This window comes from Delphinus delphis, chromosome 8, assembly GCF_949987515.2.
Source record: "Delphinus delphis chromosome 8, mDelDel1.2, whole genome shotgun sequence".
Lineage (NCBI taxonomy): Eukaryota > Metazoa > Chordata > Mammalia > Artiodactyla > Delphinidae > Delphinus > Delphinus delphis.
The window spans coordinates 18650372-18674222 of NC_082690.1; positions in this window are offsets into that span (position 1 = coordinate 18650372).

Consider the following 23851-nt stretch of genomic DNA (forward strand, 5'->3'; position numbering starts at 1 on the left):
ACAAGGTCTGGCCAGAGCCCACAGCAGCTGGGTAAGGACCAGAGGGCTATAGCTGGTCCTTTGTATTTGTATAAACAGCTCTTACAACCATCCAAAGCACCATCACAGGCATTGCCTTTCCATCTTCACCACAACTGTCCAACTGTCCAAGGGAGACAGGGTAGGGATTACAAGCCCCTCCCTTTCTGGATGGAGTCAGCACAGAATAGCAAGAAGAACACCAGATGAAGCCTCAAGAGACGTGCTCTCTCCCAGGTTGTTACCTTGCTCTGGCTCCTTCCCCACTTACAGCACTCCAGAGACTACTCTTTGCCATTAGAATGACACCTGGGCTCTTCACCTGAACCCACAAAGGGCCCCCATGACCCAGACTCTGCTTATCTTTCTGACTCTCCCTTCTATCACTCCCTGCTTTGTCCCTCTAGCAACACTGGCTTTCTTTCTGTTCCTTAAACCCAAGCTTACTCACTCGGTAGAGCCTTTGCTGTCCCCTGTCTTGAGAGCTCTTCCCCCCGATATCCACAGGTGGCTCTTCCACATCATTTGGGTCTCTGATCAGAAGTCCCCTTCTCAGACAGCCTCTCCTAACCACTCTAGCTAAAGTAACTCTGATGTTCCCACGCCACACCCGTTATTTTCTAGCCTCTGATTTTATATCATTTCTTCACAGATTTAGGAGGGAACACTGCTGATGTTTCCTTCCATGTGGGGGATACTTCCATTAGACAGAGGAACACTACTGGTCTCTCTCCCTAGCTTTTACTCACTCCTCTGCAGGGTAGGTATGTCTTACCTGATTGGCAAGTTTGGAGAAGGTGCTAGGACCACCTGGCTCAGTCTCTCCCTCTCTTTCTGGGATCTGCTTCGTGCAGAGAGCACGAGCGCTGCTCTGCCCTGGACCAAGAAGCAAGCTTCGTGGAAAAGGTTCTGCCCCTCAGGGGAAGGCTTGTGACTGACCATCTCTGTCTGGGAATGGATGGCAAGTCTGTCTAATCCCAGCGTCAGCACCGTGAAGCCCATCACTGCTGCACTGCTAAGCTTCATCCTCCAAACTAGCTATGATGAGCCATAAGGCTGGTGCTTGCGTCTCCACCGTCTAACTCATGTGTCTGTCTCTCCGGCAGTTCAGAGCTCAGGCTGGAAACGGCTGTCATTAATGGGCTCCACTAAACCACATTTCCCTCTTCCTGAAATCATCGTATTTATTGGTTGATTCATTTATTCATACATCTATTGTCTGCACACACACCCCACCCCACCACACACACACACACACACACCTCCCTACCACCCCCTACAGAATATAAATTCCTTGAGAGCAGGAATTCTGTCTCTTTCTCTCATACATCTTGTGCCTGGAAAAGTTCAAGTAAGAGCCAGAAAGTATCTGTTGAATGAATAAAAGAGACGTCCAGGGCTTCCCTGTTGGCGCAGTGGTTGAGAGTCCGCCTGCCGATGCAAGGGACACGGGTTCATGCCCAGGTCCGGGAAGATCCCACCTGCCGCGGAGCGGCTGGGGCCGTGAGCCATGGCCGCTGAGCCTGTGTGTCCGGAGCCTGTGCTCCGCAACGGGAGAGGCCACAACAGTGAGAGGCCCGCGTACCGCAAAAAAAAAAAAAAAAAAAAAAGAGATGTCCAGATGCCTTGGCCCTGCATGGGACTCCAGGACTTTTGCATCACTGTAGGATGGGGAGTCCCATTAATGACTAAGACTAACTTTCCAACTTGCTCAGGAGAATGGGAACTCAGAATTAGATTCAAGTTGATTTGAAGAATTTTTTAGAGTATTTCTTATAATCCTCAACTATAGATGAGATTCATATCTGTGAAATATGATTTCCCTGAGATTAGGAAGCTGAGGCACACTGAGGTCCACTTACTGAGGCTCCACGACCAGCCAGTGGCAGAGTCTGGATGGCTGCTACTTCCCTCCATAGCCTTCTCCACCTGCAGAGGCAAACTGGGCTCCGGCCACTGCCTCATCCAGAGAACCACTGAGGGCTGATTTTCCCTGTCCTTGTCTTTGCCTGGGTCTATCAGTCTCTGCCAGGTCTCCGTTCCATTCCTTTCTAGAACCTGAGGGCCTTTAATCTGCTGACTGCACCATGAGGCATGTGAGAGCTCCACCCATACCAGGAGGCATGGCCTGGATTTTGCTGTCTTAAACCCAGTATCTGGGGGGCTTGGGTCCCCCTTGTGCTCCCCGAGCTTCATCTGGGCCTACTTGTGCTGGCCTGGGCAGTGTGATGGGCTCCTGCCCTGGTTTCCCACTCGAGTCTGGGGCTGGAGAATGACCCTGAACACTTGCCCACTTGGCTTCCATCAGCTTATCCAGCTCTGCTAGCTTTCTCAGCTCCCGCTCAAGGACCATGCCCATCCCATTATCTGAGCCACTGCAGAGGGCTCTATGACAAACTCTAGAAGCCTGAAAAAGCAAAGCTCTGCCTTCTGACTCATGTCTAGAATCTCCATTGTCTACAACATCCCGCTTTGGATGTCAGGCCTGACTTGACCCTAATCTGACTTTGCCCCTGGGCATGTGAACCTAGAATTCCTACACCCACCATTTCTCTTCGGGAAACCCTTCAGGCCCACCCAGTCCACCTGCCAGCCTCACCCTCAGCAGCCCCTCCTGCACATCAAGTCCTGCCCCAGTCTTGGCCTGGCCCTCCATGGAGCCACTCTGGGTTAGGGTCTGCTGTCTGGGCAGCCAGAGGGGCAGCCCTGCCCTCTGGGGTGACTTCCTTCCTCCGCTGGCTGGCCATCCTCCAAGAAGGTCCTCTTCCGGAGCATTCCAGCTCTCTGCCTCAACTTCTCTCTCCTCCCCCAGGCCCTTCCTGTAAACATCACATTTGAAATAAATATTGATTTCCTCACGAGTATCCCTTGCCAGGGTTGTAAGACACACACACGTACACACACACACACACACACACACACACACACACACACACACACACACACACACACACACACACACACACACAGCCTCGGCAAACAATAAGCATGGGCCTGCTACCACTTCTGGAAATGAATGAGGTGAAAATAAGGAAAGCACAAAGAAAAAACAGTGTGGCTTCTAGGCAAAGCACACAGCTGCTATTATTTTCAGAGTCTCTCCCTGACCCTGGCACTGAGTTAAGAGCTCAGCTGGTGTGGTGAGTGTTGACTGGGAGTAAGAGACCCAAGAGGGCTGTTTTTCCATAAAATTTTTTTAAGAAACAAAAAAGTGTTTTAACTTTTCCCTCTTGTTACCAGAAATGAGCATGAAAGCCCAGGATCAGCTTCAATTCCGTGACTGCAGGACTCCCAGCCTCGTCTCCCTCCCCCATCACCCTCCGCCAACTCCCTGTTCCCTTGGCTAATAAGTAATCCTGAAAAGGTTTGTGCACTTTGCTTACTGTATTTGGCTCAGAAATACATTCCCTTTGTCACCCCCAACCTCAGGCAAATGCTTTCTGCTCTCCATTTGTATGCCTGAACACACGGAGCAATTGGGTTTAATGTCATTTTCTGGGTAACAGCAGGAAGCGGAAGGTCACTGGGCACAGTGAGAACTTGGCCTTTCTGGGAGATTAGATGCCCAAGGCCTGGCCAGTTCCTATTTTAGGCTCAGCCACCTCCTCCCAGCCCCAGGGACAGGCCTCCAGGGCACCTAGCTAGTTCCACATCTCCATCCTACTCCCCTTCCGGGTAATTCCTGAATCCACCAAAGACCACACTTACTGCCATAGAATTTGCATAGAGCGGGGCAATTTATTAAGATTTTAATGAAGCAGAAGAACTGACTCCAAAGTTACCTATGTCTTGTTTTTCTCTGCAGTGAGCTCAACACAAAGGCATGAAAGGTATTTCTTTCTCTCCTCCCCAACCCTTCTTCCAGCCCCTCCCCAGGCTTTTGTGTCCTTGCGGTCTAAGTTTCTTCACTTGGTTAATAACATGTACCTCTGTTTTGTAGCACAAAGGAGGAGTTGCCAGGGACCATTATTTTTGTTAAAACTCAGGGACAATCAAGTGATTAAATGGGATTTGTCATCTAGGGAAGGAGCTTGGTGGCTTTGCCACGGCTGGATTTGAAAGAGAAGAGCTGGTCAAGGAGAAGGGCCCGTCTCTGACCCCAGAGAGGATGACTGACCTCAGGAGGTGGAAGCAGAAGAAGGAAGAGGCTGACAGCTTCCGGAGAGGCAGACACCTGAGAACCAGGGAACCCAGACCTCCGAGGAGGGAGGACTCAGAGAGGGAGAGCTGTGTGGAGGCCTATGAGGACCCAGCACCCTGGCCATGGTCTTGGGAACCTCCACGAAGGCCTCCCATGGCTGAGCTAGCACTGCGGCATCAACTCACCATGTGGGTCTGCACAAGGAGCATAGCCATGTAACCCCACAGACTGAGGACCAGACTGAGGACACCTCACTGCTACCTTCCGAGACCTGAGAAGCCCAGCTGTGTTTTTACTAAATGGGAGGATGCTCTGAAAACATGCAGACAGTGGCAACCTTGGAGTTTGTTCTGGGTGTGTTTTCACCACACCACACCACACCACAGTGGGGAGGGGCTGCTTGTCTCCAGAGGCTTAGCAGCAGTGGCTGCCCTTTGGGATCAGGTGTAAGATGGGCTTTCAACAGCTCATGCAGGCTCCCAGGAGCTGCTTCAGGATGTCTGCAGCCGCAGCCAGCAGGCATTTAACTGGATCCCTTATTAGTCCGATGGCCCTCATCCAATTACAGGACCTCGCCATATTTATTTCCTCTCTGTGTTCTGTTGCTTTCAATGCTGTGCTGTTCTCTAATCATTGTGTCTATGATCTTATTACCTCCCAATTAGATCTTGGTGTTTCCCCTATTAGTCTCCGGCTTCAGCCTACTTGCCTTTAGGATAGAATATATGATTTGGGTCCTTGCTATATTAAATTTTAGCTACTCTTGTTTTTCAGACTTTGGAGCCTAGCCTCATGTTGGAACAAATAGCTGCGTTCAGCTCTCCTCCTCTCTTGACCCTTTCAGCACATCTAACTGTGCTACCATCTCCCCAGTCGCACTTAGCCATTCACTGACCTCAGTCACTTTCACAGATTTCTATAGATCTTTGACCCCTGGCTTCTTCCCACCTGGACCTCTGTCATCATTCCCATGGCTTCAGTCTTCAAGTAGATGACTCATCTAATAACTTCGAAATTTCTTAATTTCCTTTACTTCGACAAATTTAGCCTCCATTTAAATGACCCACTTCCACGGCAGCACCCTAGAACTTGTCATCACCTAATACTGTTCCATTGCCCAACTCTTAAGTTCAAAAACCCAACTTCTTTTTTTTTCCATTTTATTTATTTATTTATTTGTTGTACCACGCGGCATGAGGGATCTTAGTTCCCTGACAAGGGATTGAACCCGCACCCCCTGCTTTGGAAGTGCAAAGTTTTAACCACTGGACCACCAGGGAAGTCCCACAACTTCTTATCTTTTCATCTATGACTCCTTTAGAAATGCTCATCATTGGGCTTCCCTGGTGGCACAGTGGTTGAGAGTCCGCCTGCCAATGCAGGGGACACGGGTTCGTGCCCCGGTCCGGGAAGATCCCACATGCCGCGGAGTGGCTAGGCCCGTGAGGCATGGCTGCTGAGCCTGTGCCTCCAGAGTCTGTGCTCCGCAATGGGAGAGGCCACGACACTGAGAGGCCCGCGTATAGCAAAAAAAAAAAAGAAAGAAAGAAATGTTCATCATTTAAAAATTGTATTTATTCACTGTGTGTGTTTGTGATAATATTTTTTTCCAGGAATCTGATAGATTCACAGGATTTCCAAAAACATTTTTTAACCAACTGAGATAATGGAATTAGTGATTGGTTGTTGGAACAGACCTTGCCTACATTCCCCCAGATGGTTACCTAGAGCCCAGAACAAAAGTCTGACCAAATCTTTGGCCAAGGGCATTACTCCAGGGAACCTTGACCTCATGTTTCTGTTTCAACATGATGCTTGAGAAAAAGAGCATCAGAAATCTACTGATGGGGGCAGGAACAAGGGATCAGCCTGCCAGGAGAAAGCAAGACAGCGAGTTTAGGAAAGATATTTTAACTATGTTAATAAAATTAGGATTCAAAATATTTAAAAGCACAAGGTTATAGATCAACAAAGCCAATGAGAGCAGGCTCTCTTTTTGATCAGTTTGGTTTATGCCAAGACCTCAAGAACTCCAATCTCTTAAATTCTTCCCATCTTCTCTTTACTAGTCTTTCCGAGCTCCCTGCCTTTACATCCAGTTCAGCCACGTAGCCATTTGTCTAATAAGAGTGGCAAACACATGGATTATTCGTGCCACAGCCTACTGAGAGCCCTTTCTGTACGTTAACTTTCTTCACCTTTTTCATCAATTTACAAATGAAGAAAATGAAGTTGAGTAATTGTCCAAGGCTTCCCAGCCAGAGTCAGCTACATAATTTGTAACGCCCAGTGAAAAATGAAAACGCAGCCCCTTTCAAAATTCAGGGGGAGAAAATGCCCTTAAAATACTAATATATAAAGTTTTTACCACCTCTACAACAAATGCTAAAGGAACTTCTCTAAGTGGGAAACACAAGAGAAGAAAAGGACCTAAAAAACAAACCCAAAACAATTAAAAAATGGTAATAGGAACATACATATTGATAATTACCTTAAATGTAAATGTATTAAAGGCTTCAACCAAAAGACACAGGCTTACTGATTGGATACAAAAAGAAGACCCATATATACGTTTTCTACAAGAGACCAACTTCAGACCTAGGGACACATACAGACTGAAAGTGAGGGGGATGGAAAAAGATATTCCAAGCAAATGGAAATCAAAAGAAAGCTGGAGTAGCAATTCTCATATCAGACAAAATAGACTTTAAAATAAAGACTATTACAAGAGACAAAGAAGGACACTACATAATTATCGAGGGATTAATCCAAGAAGAAGATGTAACAATTGTAAATATTTATGCACCCAACACAGCGGCACCTCAATACAAAAGGCAAATGCTAACAGCCATAAAAGGGGAAATTGGGGCTTCCCTGGTGGCACAGTGGTTGAGACTCTGCCTGCCGATGCAGGGGACATGGGTTCATGCCCTGGTCCAGGAGGATCCCACATGCCATGGAGCAGTTGGGCCTGTGAGCCACAACTACTGAGCCTGCGCATCCAGAGCCTGTGCTCCGCAACGGGAGAGGCCACAACAGTGAGAGGCCCGCGTACTGCAAAAAAAAAAAAAAAAAAAAAAAGGGGGGGGAAATTGGCAGTACCACAATAATATTAGGAGACTTTAACACCCCACTTTCACCAATGGACCGATCATCCAAAATGAAAATAAATAAGGAAACAAAAGCCATAAATGATACATTAAACAAGATGGACTTAATTGATATTTATACGACGTTCCATCCAAAAACAACAGAATACACTTTCTTCTCAAGTGCTCATGGAATATTCTCCAGGATAGATCATATCTTGGGTCACAAATCAAGCCTTGGTAAATTTTAAAAAATTGAAATAGTATCAAGTATCTTTTCTGACCACAATTCTATGAGACTAGATATCAATTACAGGAAAAAAAAACTGTAAAAAATACAAACACATGGAGGCTAAATAATACACTACTAAATAACCAAGAGATCACTGAAGATATCAAAGAGGAAGTCAAAAAATACCTTGAAACAAATGACAATGAAAACACGACAACCCAAAACCTACGGGATGCAGCAAATTAGTTCTAAGAGGGAAGATTATAGCAGTACAATCCTACCTCAGGAAACAAGAAACATCTCAAATAAACAACCTAAACTTATACCTAAAGCAACTAGAGAAAGAAGGACAAAAAAACCCCAAAGTTAGAAGAAGGAAAGAAATCCTAAAGATCAGAAGTAAATGAAAAAGACATGAAGGAAACAATAGCAAAGATCAATGAAACTAAAAGCTGGTTCTTTTAGAAGATAAACAAAATTGATAAACCACTAGCCAGACTCATCAAGAAAAAAAAAGGAGAAGACTCAAATCAACAGAATTAGAAATGTAAAAGGACAAGTAACAACTGACACTGCTGAAATACAAAGAATCATGAGGGATTACTACAAGCAACTCTATGCCAATAAAATGGACAACCTGGAAGAAATGGACAAATTCTTAGAAAAGCACAACCTTCCGAGACTGAACAAGGAAGAAATAGAAAATATAAACAGACCAATCACAAGCACTGAAATTGAGACTGTGATAAAAATCTTCCAACAAACAAAAGCCCAGGACCAGATGGCTTCACAAGCAAATTCTATCAAACATTTAGAGAAGAGTTAATACCTATCCTTCTCAAACTCTTCCAAATCATAGCAGAGGGAGGAACACTCCCAAACTCATTCTACGAGGCCACCATCACCCTGATACTGAAACCAGACAAAGATGTCACAAAAAAAGAAAACTACAGGCCAGTATCAGTGATGAATATAGATACAAAAATCCTCAACAAAATACTAGCAAACAGAATCCAACAGCACATTAAAAGGATCATACACCATGATCAAGGGGAATTTATCCCAGGAATGCAATGATTCCTCAATCAATGTGATATACCATATTAACAAACTGAAGAATAAAAACCATATGATAATCTCGGTAGATGCAGAAAAATCTTTTGACAAAATTCAACACCCATTTATGATTAAAAACTCTCCAGAAAGTAGGAATAGGGGGAATTTACCTCAACATAATAAAGGCCATATATGACAAACCCACAGCCAACATTGTACTCAGTGGTGAAAAACTTAAACCATTTCCTCTAAAATCAGGAACAAGACAAGGATGCCCACTCTCACCACTATTATTCAACGTAATTTTGGAAGTTTTAGCCACAGCAATCAGAGACAAAAAAGAAATAACATGAATCCAAATTGGAAAGAAGAAGTAAAATTGTCACTGTTTGCAGATGACATGATACTATATATAGAGAATCCTAAAGATGCTACCAGAAAACTACTAGAGCTAATCAATGAATTTGGCAAAGTTGCAGGATACAAAATTAATGCACAGAAATCTCTTGCATTCCTATACACTAATGATGAAAAATCTGGAAGAGAAATTAAGGAAACACTCCCATTTACCACTGCAGCAAAAAGAATAAAATACCTAGGAATAAACCTACCTAAGGACACAAAAGACCTATATGCAGAAAACTATAAGACACTAATGAAAGAAATTAAAGATGATACAAACAGATGGAGAGATATACCATGTCCTTGGATTGGAAGAATCAATATTGTGAAAATGACTATACTACCCAAAGCAATCTACAGATTCAATGCAATCCCTATCAAATTACCAATGGCAGTTTTTACAGAACTAGAACAAAAAAATCTTAAAATTTGTATGGAAACACAAAAGACCCCGAATAGCCAAAGCAACCTTGAGGGAATAAAATGGAGCTGGAAGAATCAGACTCCCTGACTTAAGACTATATTACAAAGCTACAGTAATCAAGACAATATGGTACTGACACAAAAAACAGAAATATAGATCAATGAAACAGGATAGAAAGCCCAGAGATAAACACACGCACCTATGGTCAACTAATCTATGACAAAGGAGGCAAAGATATACAATGGAGAAAAGACAGTCTCTTCAATAAGTGGTGCTGGGAAAACTGGACAGCTACATGTAAAAGAATGAAATTAGAACACTCCCTAACACCATACACAAAAATAAGCTCAAAATGGATTAGAGACCTAAATGTAAGACCAGACACTATAATACTCTTAGAGGAAAACATAGGAAGAACACTCTTTGACATAAATCACAGGAAGATCTTTTTTGACCCACCTCCTAGAGTAATGGAAATAAAAACAAAAATAAACAAATGGGACCTAATGAAACTTAAAAGCTTTTGCACAGCAAAGGAAACTCTAAACGAGATGAAAAGACAGCCCTCAGCATGGGAGAAAATATTTGCAAACAAATCAACGGACAAAGGATTAATCTTCAAAATATATAAACAGCTCATGCAGCCCAATATTAAAAAAAGAAACAACCCAATCAAAAAATGGGCAGAAGACCTAAATAGACATCTCTCCAAAGAAGACATACAGATGGCCGAGGCACATGAAAAGCTGTTCAACATCACTAATTATTAAAAAAATGCAAATCAGGGCTTCCCTGGTGGCGCAGTGGTTGAGAGTCCGCCTGCCGATGCAGGGGACATGGGTTCGTGCCCCGGTCCGGGAAGATCCCACATGCCGCAGAGCAGCTGGGCCTGTGAGCTGTGGCCGCTGAGCCTGCGTTTCCAGAGCCTGTGCTCCACAACGGGAGAGGCCCCAACAGTGAGAGGCCCGCGGATGGCAAGAAAAAAAATAAAATTGCAAATCAAAACTACAATGAGGTATCACATCACACTGGTTAGAATAGTCATCATCAGAAAATCTACAAACAACAAATGCTGACAAGGGTGTGGAGAAAAGGGAACCCTCTTGCACTGTTGGTGGGAATGTAAATTGATACAGCCACTATGGAGAACAGTATGGAGGTTCCTTAAAAGACTAAAAATAGTATTACCATATGACACAGCAATCCCACTACTGGTCATATACCCAGAGAAAACCATAATTCAAAAAGACACATGCACCCCAATGTTCATTGCAGCACTATTTACAATAGCCAGGTCATGGAAGCAACCTAAATGCCCATCAACAGATGAATGGATAAAGAAGATGTGATACTTATATACAATGGAATATTACTCAGCCATAAAAAGGAACGAAACTGGGTTATTTGTAGAGATGTGGATGGACCTAGAGACTGTCCTACAGAGTGAAGTAAGTCAGAAAGAGAAAAACAAATATCGTATATTTACAGTATATGTGGAATCTAGAAAAATGGTACAAATGAACCAGTTTGCAAGGTAGAAACAGAGACACAGATGTAGAGAACAAATGTATGGACACCAAGGGGGAAAGCCGGGGTCGGGGTGAGTGGGGAGCAGGGGGTGGTGGGATGAATTGGGAGATTGGGATTGACATATATACACTAATATGTATAAAATAGATAACTAATAAGAAACTGCTGTATTAAAAAATTAATTAAATTTAATTAAAACAAAATACATCAACAACATGGACACACCTGGAAGGAGCCACGACCTTGTCCAGAGCAGGTTCTATGGCTCTTAAAAAATAAATAAGCAAATAAAGTTTTTCCCTTTAAAATATTTTATTACTTATAAAACATAATACAAAAAATCATCATTCTAAATGAAGTAAAAATTTTAAATTATTAGCCTAAGTTTTACTGTTTATATCGTGCAATGCCAGTTCTAAATGTAAATATGAGTGTTTAACTCCTATGCAGAACCACCAGTATTTCATAGCTTGTACATGTATTTGTATTTTACTCTTACCAGAACAGTGGAAACGCTGCACAAAACTAGCTGTTTTTATTTCACTTCTTGATACGCACACATCCTATCAACACTTCTTATCTTCAAATGGAAAGACTTGAAGGAAAGGGAACTATGGGCCGTCCTATCTTTCCCTTTCCTGGTATGTCATGATTTCCTGCATAAGTGATTGGCTAATGCAGGAAAGTAATGCAAGTAAGAAAGGATGTGCTTGGGTTCCTTCATTATTTGGAGAATGCCAGTGCCTTTGTTTTCCCAGCAAGTGCTGGTTGACAGGGAAGCATGGCCTGGTCAGGGCTGTTGGTGCCTGATTTGCTAGTTGTAGATTCGTTCTAGCATGAGCACAGAATTCAGTGGACACACAATGCATGTGAGTTCAGCAAGACGCAAAGTGAGTAGAAATTTAAGTATGTTATGGAAGCTGCAGGGCTTCTGGAACGCTACGTGTAATCGAGGCAGCAAGTAATAATGGTCGTGCACGTGTGCCGATTCCTCTGCTCATACACACGCTCCATGGGCCCATCCGCCTCAACAAAACACAAGTTCAAAGACAAAATTATTAAGAATTTGAAGCACAGGACCATTCTGAGAGCAGGAGTCTTTCAGTGGCACTTTTTGCACCCAAGAAGCCAGCCCTGTCCTTAATTCAAGGGTGGTGCCAGGATTTGAACCCAAGACCCTGATTCCAGAGCCTAGGCTCTGAACCGCTATAAACTACATACTCTCTCGACTATATAGCTTTTCTTACTGTATTAATTTAGCTTTGTCGTGCTCATCACTGCTTCTGTGTCAAAATAACTGTCAATAATCACATCACTAGCTGTTTGGGATCATCAGGTTACTAGGCATTCCTTTTTTTAGACTCCAGTAAGCTCCCTTTCCTGTCTCCATGGTGGCTATTCGAAACTATTTTTCAAAACTCTTCTCTAGATTTAAGTTTCCTCTTTCCCACTAAACCACAATTGTTCTATGTCAGTACATTGTTTTCTTAATTACCATGTATTTTGTCCAAATGATACACCAGAATTTACTCAGCCATTTACCTATTGCTGTCCATTTAAGTTATCTTTAATGTTTCTTCTAACACTACAACTTTGCAATGAATTTATTTTTAATTTTTCTTCTAACACTACAACATTGCAATGAATGGCATGCATCTCTTATGGGATGAACTTGCCTCCAATTTTACAGGAGAAAATAGAACATAACAAATATGAAATCCTTCTTTCCCAAATGTATATATATCTCCATCGAAGTTCATACATTCTGTCACTGGTTGGGTTCCCTGGGAAGCAGACTCTGGAGAAGGAACTTAATATTCAAGAAGTTTATTAGAGGAAGTTGCTCTCAGGGGCAACACCTGTGTTGAAGATCAAGCAATCAAGATTGGGCAGAGGGAGAAACTGGGCTGTGATGCCATCACTATGCAGTCTCAGCCAACCCTACAGAGAGCTCTGGAGCTGGGATGGTCCTTAGAATTGTCTGGGTTAGAAGGATGGAGCTGTTAACCAGTCATTGCCTGTAGGATGCCCCAGAACAGGGTGTGGGCTTTCGCAAAGAAGTTGAGAATGCCCAGCAGGGGGGAGGATAACTCCTGCAGTCCTGAAGGGCAGATGTGGTCCGTGCAGCCCAGCATCCAGAACACCCTCCCTCTACCCCCTGGAGAGAGATCTCTTCCTCCTCCACTTCCCTCATATCTTGTCCAATTAATTATCCCACTTTTCTTATCTCTTCAATTTCTTTTCCAATAACAGCTCCTTTCACTCGGCCTAAAAACCTACAGCGTCCCTCAGTATCCACAGGGGGTTGGTTCCAGGACCCCCGTGGATACCGAAATCCACAAACGTTCAAGTCCGGTATATAAAATGACGCAGTATTTGCATAACAACTACACACATTCCTCCAAGCTTCCCATCCTTTCATATACTTTAAACCATCTCCAGATTACTCATAATACCTTATACAATGTAAATGCTATGTAAATAGTTGTACATAGTACCACGTAAATGCTCTGTAGATAGTTGCCAGGTGAGTGGCAAGTTCAAGTTTTGCTTTTTGGAAATTTCTGGAATTAAAAAGAAAAACATTTTCAAAATAACTGAAAGATTCTGAGTTGGTTGAATTTGCAGATGTGGTGGGTGGGGGGCCCTACTGTACTTAAGTCTCCTCCCATTAAAAACATCCCCTTATTCACCTCTGCTTCCCCCAGCTCTACAGTCCTCTCATCCTGTTACCCACCAACATCCCTCAGAGTAGTCTCCACTTGTGATCTCCAATCCCTCACAGTGCGTTTACCGTCCAGCCTGGGGTCATCTGGCTTCTGCCTCTTAAACTCTCCTGAAACTTCACCCACGGAGGCCATCTGCTCATCTTTATGTCCAGTAACTGTCCTTCAGCCTTCAAGTTCCCTGGCTTCTTTGTTGTACGCAAAACAACTGACGGCTTCTTTCTTTAAGATGCCTCTCCTACCCTGATCTTTGTCACAGGACACTTTTAGTCTTGTTCTACCATCATTTCTTCACCATTCCTTCTCAGACCCCTTCACTGACTCCCCTTCATTAACCCTGCAAAGGTTGTTATTCTCCAGGACTCAGTTTTTGCTCCTACCTGTTCTTCCTGGTTGATTCCATCCACCTTCACCTATAAGTCAATGACTCTGAACTCTATTCTCAGTACCTACTACTTCCTAAGATTCAGATCTATTCATTTTGTAAAAATAAACTTGATCGTCCAATACTTTAGATTTTAAGTCACTTTTTAAGATAACACAAATAATACCTGGTTTCTACAGAAGATTGGGAAGTCTAGGAAAGCCAAAAGAATATAAAATGCAAAAACCTGAAATTCAAACTTCCAGAGATAATCACTATTGGTATTCTGATGTATACCTAACTTTATGAACCTTTTCTGTGCAAAATATTGAATTTGGGGTCTAAAAATTTCTTGTTTTCCAAAATTTTGGTCATACTTTACATAGGACTTGGCAGTCCTTTTTTATTTTTGTCTTTCAAATCAGAGTATAATTCTACAACCTCATTTCAATGGCTGCACAGCATTCCATGGTACAACTGTGCCAAAATTTGTTTAAACTTTTCTTCCAGTTTTTGTACATTAGCCTTGTTTCAACATTTTCCACTACTATAAACAATACCACATCCTTGTGGCTAAATTTCTGGGAGCAAGCATGCAAACATTTTTAACGTCAAACAAGATATGTCAAATTACCTTCAAACAAGATTGTACCAATGTATGTTCCCCCCAGCAGTAAATAAGAGTACCAGTTTCCCCAAACCCTCATCAAGAATATCTAACAGCATTGGTTTTAATCTTGTCTCTGTACTTCCTCATTATTTCAATAGTACTTCTTACTTTTTTCTATTTGTTTATTGTCCATTTGTATATCTTTCTTTGAAAAATGCTTTTTTGTTTTCTTTGTCCATTTTATTCTATACACATTTTTTGTTTATGGATTTGTAAAAAAAAAAAAAAAATCTACTATTTCTAAGTACCTACAAGGTGGCAACAACTAGGTTTCCCCAGACCACTTTCAGACCAAAATTTCCACAACCAAATTGATTATCTCTTCCATAAAGACCAGTTACCCCTGTTTCCCCTCTCTCGGTTAACAGTATCACCACCTTCCAAGTTAGCCAAAACAGAAACTTCAGAAATAAGCATATCTCCTACTCTGCCTCTTCTAATCCACTTACAAAGTCTTGTCCATTTACTCTAAAATAGCCCTCAGGTCTGTCCCATCTTTCCTATTCCCCCTGTCACTGTCTTAGCCTGGCGGCAATCACAACCTCACATCATATATATATATATTTTTATTTATTTATTTATTTATTTATTTATTTATTTATTTATTTATTTATGGGCCCAGCATGCTTCCACTGAGCAACTCTGCTAACATATATATATATATTTTTTAATTGAAGTATAGTTGATTTACAATGCTGTGTTAGTTTCAGGTGTGCAGCAAAATGATTCAGTTTATATATTTTTTTTCTTTTTTAGATTCTTTTCCCATATAGGTAATTACAAAATATTGAATATAGTTCCCTGTGCTATACAGTAGGTCCTTGTTTTTTTATCTATTTTATATAGAGTAGTGTGTATCTATTAATCCCAAATCCCTAATTTATCCCTCCCCCACCCCACCTTTCCCCTTTGTTAACCATAAGTTTGTTTTCTATGTCTGTGAGTCTATTTCTGCTTTGTAAGTTCATTTGTATCATTTTTTTAAGATTCCACATATAAGTAATATCATATATTTGTCTTTCTCTGTCTGACTTACTTCACTTAGTATGATAATCTCTAGGTACATCCATGTTGCTGCAAATGACATCATTTCATTCCTTTTTATGGTTGAGTAATACTCCATCACACACACACACACACACACACACACACACACCCCACATCTTCTTTATCCATTCATTTGTCGATGGACATTTAGGTTGCTTCCATGTCTTAGATATTGTAACTAGTGCTGCAATGAACATTGGGGTGCATGTATGTTTTTGAATTATGGTTTTCTCCAGATATATGCCCAGGAGTTGGATTGCAGGATCATATGGTAGCTTTATTTTTAGTTTTTTAAGGAACCTCCATACTGTTCTCCATAGTGGCTGCACCAGTTTACATTCCCACCAACAGGGTAGGAGGGTTCCCTTTTCTCCACACCCTCTCCAGCATTTATTATTTGTAGGTTTTTTTTATGATGGCTATTCTGACTCATGTGAGGTGGTACCTTACAACCCCACATGTTAATCTCACCATTTCTTGTTTGAACCATTGCAAAAGCCTCCAAATGATAGCCAGCTGTCTCCTCCTGTATTTTATCCTCCATTCTGACACAAGAATACTTTTTCTATCCTGACAGAATAGGAAAGAACAAATCTAGTAGTGCCAATCCCCTCTTAAAATCCTGCAGTAGTTCCCCATCACTTCCAGTGTAACATGATCTTTCCTTAGCATTGTATATGAGGCCCTGTACAACGTGGTTCCCACACTTTCATATTCATCTACACTATTCTAGCCTTTGCACCCGCAGCCAGTCCTACTGACTACTGTTCCCTCCAAATGCCATGCTCTTAAACAACTTTATGTCTAAGCTGTTTTGCCTAAAGCCACATTGTCACGATTCAAGACTTATAGCACGTCTTACCCCTGGAAACCCCTAAGAAATAAGTCAAACATACAAGCTTTGGCTCTTTAGCCAGCTGGGAACTGGGATAAAATCTGACCCCTTACAGCTGGAAACTTGACGCGAAACAGCTGAAGGCGTTATCCTCAGTACGGCATGGTATCTAAGTGAAAAACTGAGCTCAAATCCTAGCTCTGCATTTACTGGCTCTATGGTCCAGGGAAAGTTACTTAACCCTTCTGTGTCTTAGTTTCCTCATCTTTGAAATGGTAATCACAATTATGACTCCCTATAGGGTCTCATAAGTTAATATATGTAAAGCACTTAGAAGAGTACCTGTCATGAATTAGAGTGAGCCATTATTCAGTGTCACTCGAATAGATGATGTATTTAGGGCAACTAATGTTTGTGTCATCTGACTGTACATGTAAGTGGTTAATTGGATGAAACGGTAAAATGTGAATGCAAGCTCTTTGGAAACATTAAGACACTATGGAATTTTGTGGTATTATTATCACTCCATTTTAAACATGGTAAGTCTCTATACTTCCAAGAAAGTATGTATCATGATCAAAGTCATAAGATCACTATAAAAATTAGAGATTTAAAATTACATATACCCCTATATATAATGGAATATTACTCAGCCATAAAAATGAATGAAATAATGACATTTGCAGCAACACGGATGGATCTAGAGATAATCATACTAAGTGACGTAAGTCAGACAAAGACAAATATCATGATATTACTTATATGTGGAATCTAAAAAATTGATACAAATGAATGTATTTACAAAACAAAAATGGACTTACAGATATAGAAAACACACTTGGGGGTAGTGGAGGTGGGACGGATAAATTAGGAATTTGGGATTAACAGGTACACATTACTATATATAAAATAGATAAACAACAAGGACCTACTGTATAGCACAGGGAACTATATTTAATATCTTGTAATAACCCATAATGGAAAAGAACCTGAAAAAATAATATATATTTGAATCACTTTGCTGTATACGTGAAACATTGTAAATCAACTATACTTCAATTAAATAAATAAAAATAAAATTACATCTATTCCATCTCATTCCAAAACGGTTTTGAGTGTTAAATTCAACCCTAAAACTTACACAAAAGCAAGGTGATACAGTACTAAGAGCACTTAAGAATTTAACACACTGGGTGTAACTCCAGTTTCTCCAACTTATTAATACAATGACTTCTCCAAGGCCTAGAGGTATTTGTGAGGCACTGGGCATTCAGAAATGGTCATCACTGTCGTTCGGTTGAAATACAATATCAAGGCAATCTTGGCAGAAGGAGTAAGGCAGACACTCAAGCAGACACTCAGGGCAAGGAATTAAATGCTGAGGGATATTGAGGGAGTTCAGAAGAACTGGAGGAAAATGGCCCCGCTTCCCAGGTAGTCAGCAGCTCAGCCCAGACTCAGCAGCTGACTGAATCTCCAGGCAGAAGTCATTTCAAATACTGCTATTTAGCCCTTATTCCATGCAGCCTTCTATCATAATTAATTATTTCTAGGTCTGTCTCCTCCATTAAACTGTATCTTCCTTGAAGTCAGTGACCTCGTCTTTGTAAACCCAATACCTGCAGAGCACGTGCCATTCAGAATCAGGCATCATTGCTTGCTGAATGAATGCTAGAAAAAATTACCATCTGCCCGGGGAACTCTAGACACGTGTTCAGGCCAGTTCTTTCTAAATGAACTGAATTAAAAAAAGAATACAGAATTCTTGCTTGAAGAGAGAAGTAATGACGGACCTGGATGGAGAATACCAATTCTTACAGAAATGTTTCCAGAATCATGGGGAGTCAGAAAAATTCTGCCATTACACTTAGAGCATGGCTGGAACAGCAGCTGGTGTCCTGAGACCTTGCACAAAGGCAGAGACAAGCAAAGCCACAGCTACACCGTGAGGCTGACTGTGTCACTCAGGAGAGCTTGGTGGGTGCTAAAAGAGGACTCTGCCACTGCCCCCCAGCCCACCCCAGCATCCATACCAGCTCTGCAATACACTCATCGTGATGATTGTCACAGCCTCAAGTCCACCAGACGAGTTGCGCGTTCCTAGAGTTTCCAAGGGACGTTGGATTTCTGTAAATATGCTCTTTCTTCACTTACTCCCTTTATTTTCTACCGACCCTGTTCAGCCTAACAGTCGACCTTACAAGCATTGGTCAGTGATCAGAGGCAAAGTTGCCCAAAAAAATATCAAAACATAGTGGCTGAAGGTTTCAAAGTATTTGGACCTCCAGGGATGATAAGGAACTCCTTTCTTACTCCACAGCTGCTGGAGCATTTCTCCCTGTCGGTGGGGGGCGGGGGGGCTTGATCCATGTTTGATCTGGACTTGGGAGCGGGTAAATCTAATCTCACAGATCTAGAACTTTCAGGATCCCCTGGGGGTTCCCCACTGGTTTCTAGAGTTTGCATCTGACCAGGAAGCCGGTGGAGGTAAGACTGGGGTGTAAGCCTGTGATCCTACAGCTTGCAACACAGATGGTCTGGGCAAAATGGGGTCCAAACCCACACATATCTGTGTGTTTTTCTTCCCCTTTTCTTCTTTGTTTCTTTTCTCCCTGTGAATTTCTTTCCGGGACCTGGGGAGTCAGAGAAACCCAACAAATTGTTACTTTCTTCAGTATTGTAGCAACTTGAGCTCAGATTAGCCCTGCTGGTTTTAATCGGAGACATTTGCAATTCCTGAAGCAGTGGGTCCTTGGAATGCCAGCCCCAGATCACATCTCTGTGGTCTGTTGGGAGTGTGTCAGGGCCACTTGGGGGCAAGAAGCGGCCACGAAGTGGGGGCAGGAGGAGGGAGTCGCACACAGGGGCCTTTTGTCCCCTGGACTCTGCTAAAGCGAGTACAATGTGAAAGCAAAGAAGAGATAGGAGGGGAAGCTGTGCTGTGTCCCAGTGTGAAGAAAACAACTTGCTCTGAAGTTATCGCGGCTCCAAATACAATGTAATTTCATCTCAGGCTGGGCTCTGATAGCGTGACCAGCAGGAAGGGCTTTACGCCAGGCAAACTGACAGAGGGAGAGGGCACAGGGGGGCCGATGTCACCGTCCCCGGCCCTGGGCTTTCTCCTGGATCCCACTTGGGGCACAGAGAGTGCCGGCGCCTTCATGCTGGGCTTGGACCCAACCTCCAGCCAACCTCCTCCAAGCCCAGCCACGCCTGCCTCCCCCTCGCCTGCCCTTGAATCCCAGCCGCGCTTTGCCCCTTTTGTCAGAACTATAAAGACTCCACCAGGCACAGAGGTGACGTGGGCATCAGAAGTTAAAAGAAAATTTCTGCCAAGAATTCCAAAAGACGCAGGGACCAGAGCCACAGGAAGTACCCGGGCAATTCTCTGGTCCTTGGGGAAGCATCCTCTTAAACCCTCTGGGATATGACTCCCCATTAGTTCAAGTCTTCAAGCGAAGATTCATCCACCTCCCTCTGCAGCCCATTCTAACACCTACCGACCCTCACACAACCGTTCCCACCTCACCCTGAGCCCCCTTCCTACCGTTCTGGCTCCAGCGACCATCTCATGAGCAAGATCTTCTCCACCCAAACACACAGAACTTTCCACCACCTTTCACAGGGCCCAGAAATCTGGGAAATCCAGAAGAAACTAGTTGCCTATGGGTAGGGCCAGCAGCATCCTTTGTTTTGAGCAGCTCTGACTAGGCTGACTGAGGTAATGCAAGAATGAGCCAGGTGTCACTTCAGTTATCTGGGTCATTGTGTCCAAGCGGCCCTGGCCACAGAAGCTGCCTTTCCTACCCTGCCAAGTCATGAGGGAGAAAACACTCTGCTGGCTGTGTCTCCACGTTTCTCCGGGGGGGACAGAAGGGAAGGACTTGATGGACCCCTGCAGAGGCCTGACACTTAGAAGCGGTGTCCAGCTTGGGCCCATGACTCCCCATGTCCTTCAGCAGGAAGACCGGTGTGGGACTCCTTTTAGGGATAGAGGGAGGGGGGTGATGCTCGTACCCTTCATCCCCTGACCCCACAAGCTCTGGGGAGCGGGGAGGGAATGGCTCCAACATGGGGTGAAGGACTGTGGGGCTGAAGTGACACAAAACTATGGCATGGCTGTGGGCGGCCCACAATTTCTCTTAATTAGCTATGGCGTCTTGCCCATCATTGAAATAAATAACAGGTGTCCCCTAAGGACACAACATGAGAGGCGCCATTTATCGCCGTTCTCAGAGGAAACTGACAACGTGACGGGTGACATAGCAGAAATAATGAAGAAAAATGGTAGTGGGCAAGGAGGGACCCCATTGAGGAGCCTTGCAATCAGTCCCCAAGGGGAAGCCCCTGCCCAGCTGCCCCCCCCCCCCCTCGGGGGAGCAGAGCCTCCCAGGGTGACCCTCGTCTCCAGGCAAGATTGACAGCTTCCATTAGCACAGGCAGGTGCCACACGGGAGCACTTCAAGGTCACCTGCCATCCCTCCTGTTCCATCATGGGTCACTGTGAACGTGGGTCAGAGCCCCTGACATGCCACTCAGAGAGTTTAGAGATTTCAAGTTCAGGCCACTCGAATTTGTCTGCGTGGATTCTCTCTGCCGAACGTTAGACGGTAGGCCACCGATCGGCCACCTGACATCCTCTGGTCCCTCGCCTCAACTAAAGGTTGCTAGATCGAGTCCAAAGGCGAGGAGGCGGCCTTCTCCTGGCAAAGGTGTATCTCACCACCTGTGCTCAGCATTCCCAGCCTGCTGCCTCACCAGCCATTTCTCACCACCAGTCATACCCTCTCTAACTGTTACTGACCAGGATTCTTGGCCAGCCTTAATCAATAGAAACTGGTAAGAGGCCAGACAAGAAATTCAGGCAAGGCTTTACTGGGGCTCCTGCTGCAGCAGGGGGCGGTGAAAATAAGTAACCGTTTCCCTTGCTTGCTCCCTGAGAAGGGGGGCTAGCGAGCTGTTCCTTATATGGAGTGAGGGTAGGGGTGTGTCCAGGGGTCCCACCGGAAAGGTGGCTTAGGTGGTCTGCCCACCCCTTTGGTGGTGCTGTGTGCAGGAGGCATGCACGGTAGCCTGCTTCTGCATCCGGCTCTTCAGAGGTGGCAGCTGGGATTTTGGTCTTTTTGCATCTTGTTGTCCATAATTTACCCCAACTGTACATGCGTGCAGTTATTTTTAGTCCCTTATAGTTTATTTGTATTCTGTTGCTTGAGGAGACGTTTGTCCAGGTGCAAGCACTTCAGCAAAGGATCCCGGGTCCCAGGTCCCAGCCTGTCTCATAACCATTATATTTAACTCTCTTTACTTCCCTCATGGCTCAATAATACACAAGTCTCTTGTATTAAAAACAAAACAATCAAACCAGCCCTCCCTGTGGTTTAAACTCCTCTTCAGCTACTCCTCCCAACATCTCTTCCCTTCTCAGCCAGGTTTCCCCAAAGCATCTGCACTTCTTGTATTGACTCCACAGCCAACTTCAGGTTGGCTTTTGCCCCAAGACCCCTGAAGCAGTTCCAATGTAACCAATGACATCATATGACCAAATCCAACAGCCACTCTTCAGCCCTTATCTTACTTATCATTCCTCTTTCTGGAAATTCTTTTCCCCCAGGGACTTGGGGAGACCGTTCTTCCTAAATTCTACTTCAACTTCTCCAGTTCCTTCTTCTCAGACCCCGAGGCAGCTCCTTTCCCACCACCCATCCCATAAACGCTGGGAAGCTTCAAGGGTCAGGCCTCAGATCCCAGCTCTTCTCATTCACTTCTTAAGCAGACACCTGGATTCAATGCTCTTCCATGTCTTGTTGATTCCCAAGTCTGAGGCTGCAGCCCAGACTTCTCCTTTGAGTTCTGCCCTCATATATCAAATCATCTACTGGAAACCTCTGGGATGTTCTAGAAGCCCCTCATTTTGAATATATCTCAAACTGAATTCTTGTTTTCCTCTCTTTCACACTCATGTGCATGCACACACACGCATATCAGCCAAACCTCCTGCTTAAGAATGACACCATCAGCCACCCTTACAGGGGAAGGGTAGAGACAGAGAGCCAGTAGCCACGCAGCTTTTACACTGCTTCACGTAATCCCCGGAGCTCTGAGAGCAACTGGCCAAACCTGCTGGCTGGAACCTTGAGATAGACCCAAAAGTCTAGTGTGTATATGTTTGCCCACACAAAACTGGGCTAAAGACAAACACGAGACTGAGGGCTTCTGAAGATCAGCGATCAGTGAGACCAAAGGGAAGGGATACAGCACTGATAATCTAGCCACACGTAGCAAGACTCTTGTAATGGGCGGAGGGATGAAAAGAGATGGAATCCACTCAGCAAGGAACACAAACAAGAACTTTTAGAGACCCCAACGTGGATGGGTTTCAGGGCAGCAGTCCAAGTTGGAAAGGGCTTGGTCTTTCCAAACAGGGAGTCCAGAAGAGAAAATGCAAGTGGGGCATTAGAGCAGAAGTCCTAGACAATGAACTGAGTAATAGCAGATGCATAAGGAAATGCTCTGACTAGCAGGCTTCTGGGTACTTCCCAGGACTCATCCAAGGCAACAAGAATCAGTACCGACCTCACCAGATGGTTGGACGGATGCCACTGCCTCAGTGAAGACTTCCTTAAAAAACTAGGGAGGCTTAGCTGCAGTTCTCTTTGGAAGATGGAGGGATTGGAGAGAACTAAGGCAGGAAAACAAGTTAGGGAGACTGACAGCCAGTGTGCTCTACAATGGTTAACTTGTATGCATTTTGCACTGTGGTGTGTGGGGGTCAGTTCTCTGTGGTCAGCTGTCCTTATCTCCCCCGTGTGCAGTTTGGTTGGGTGTTGCATGTTTGGGGAATGAGTAGCCCAGGGTGGCTGAGGACACTTTCTATGGGCAGCAACAGAAGGATGTTGTCCCACCAGAAGTTTTGGCCTCAGACTTATTGGTGGGCCAGCAGGGGCTTTCCTGTGTTTCAATTGAGTCTATTGAAGACAACATCAGGAAAAAAATAAACTTGGTGATGTAATAAATGTGGGAGCCGAATGCCTGCTAAGTATAGCTACAGCGGGGACCTTTATGTGTTGACTGAGGATGCCCTTTGTATGGGGATGAGGCTGCACTCCAGTCCCCACTCTGCATTCTGATGGCAGCATGAAGGAGAGGGGCCTCAGTTGGGAAAAATAAGAAATAGGATAAAACTCTTAGAGGAAAACATAGGAAGAACACTCTTTGACATAAATCACAGCAAGATCTTTTTTGATCCACCTCCTAGAGCAATGGAAATAAAAACAAAAATAAACAATTGGGACCTAGTGAAACTTAAAACTTTTGCAC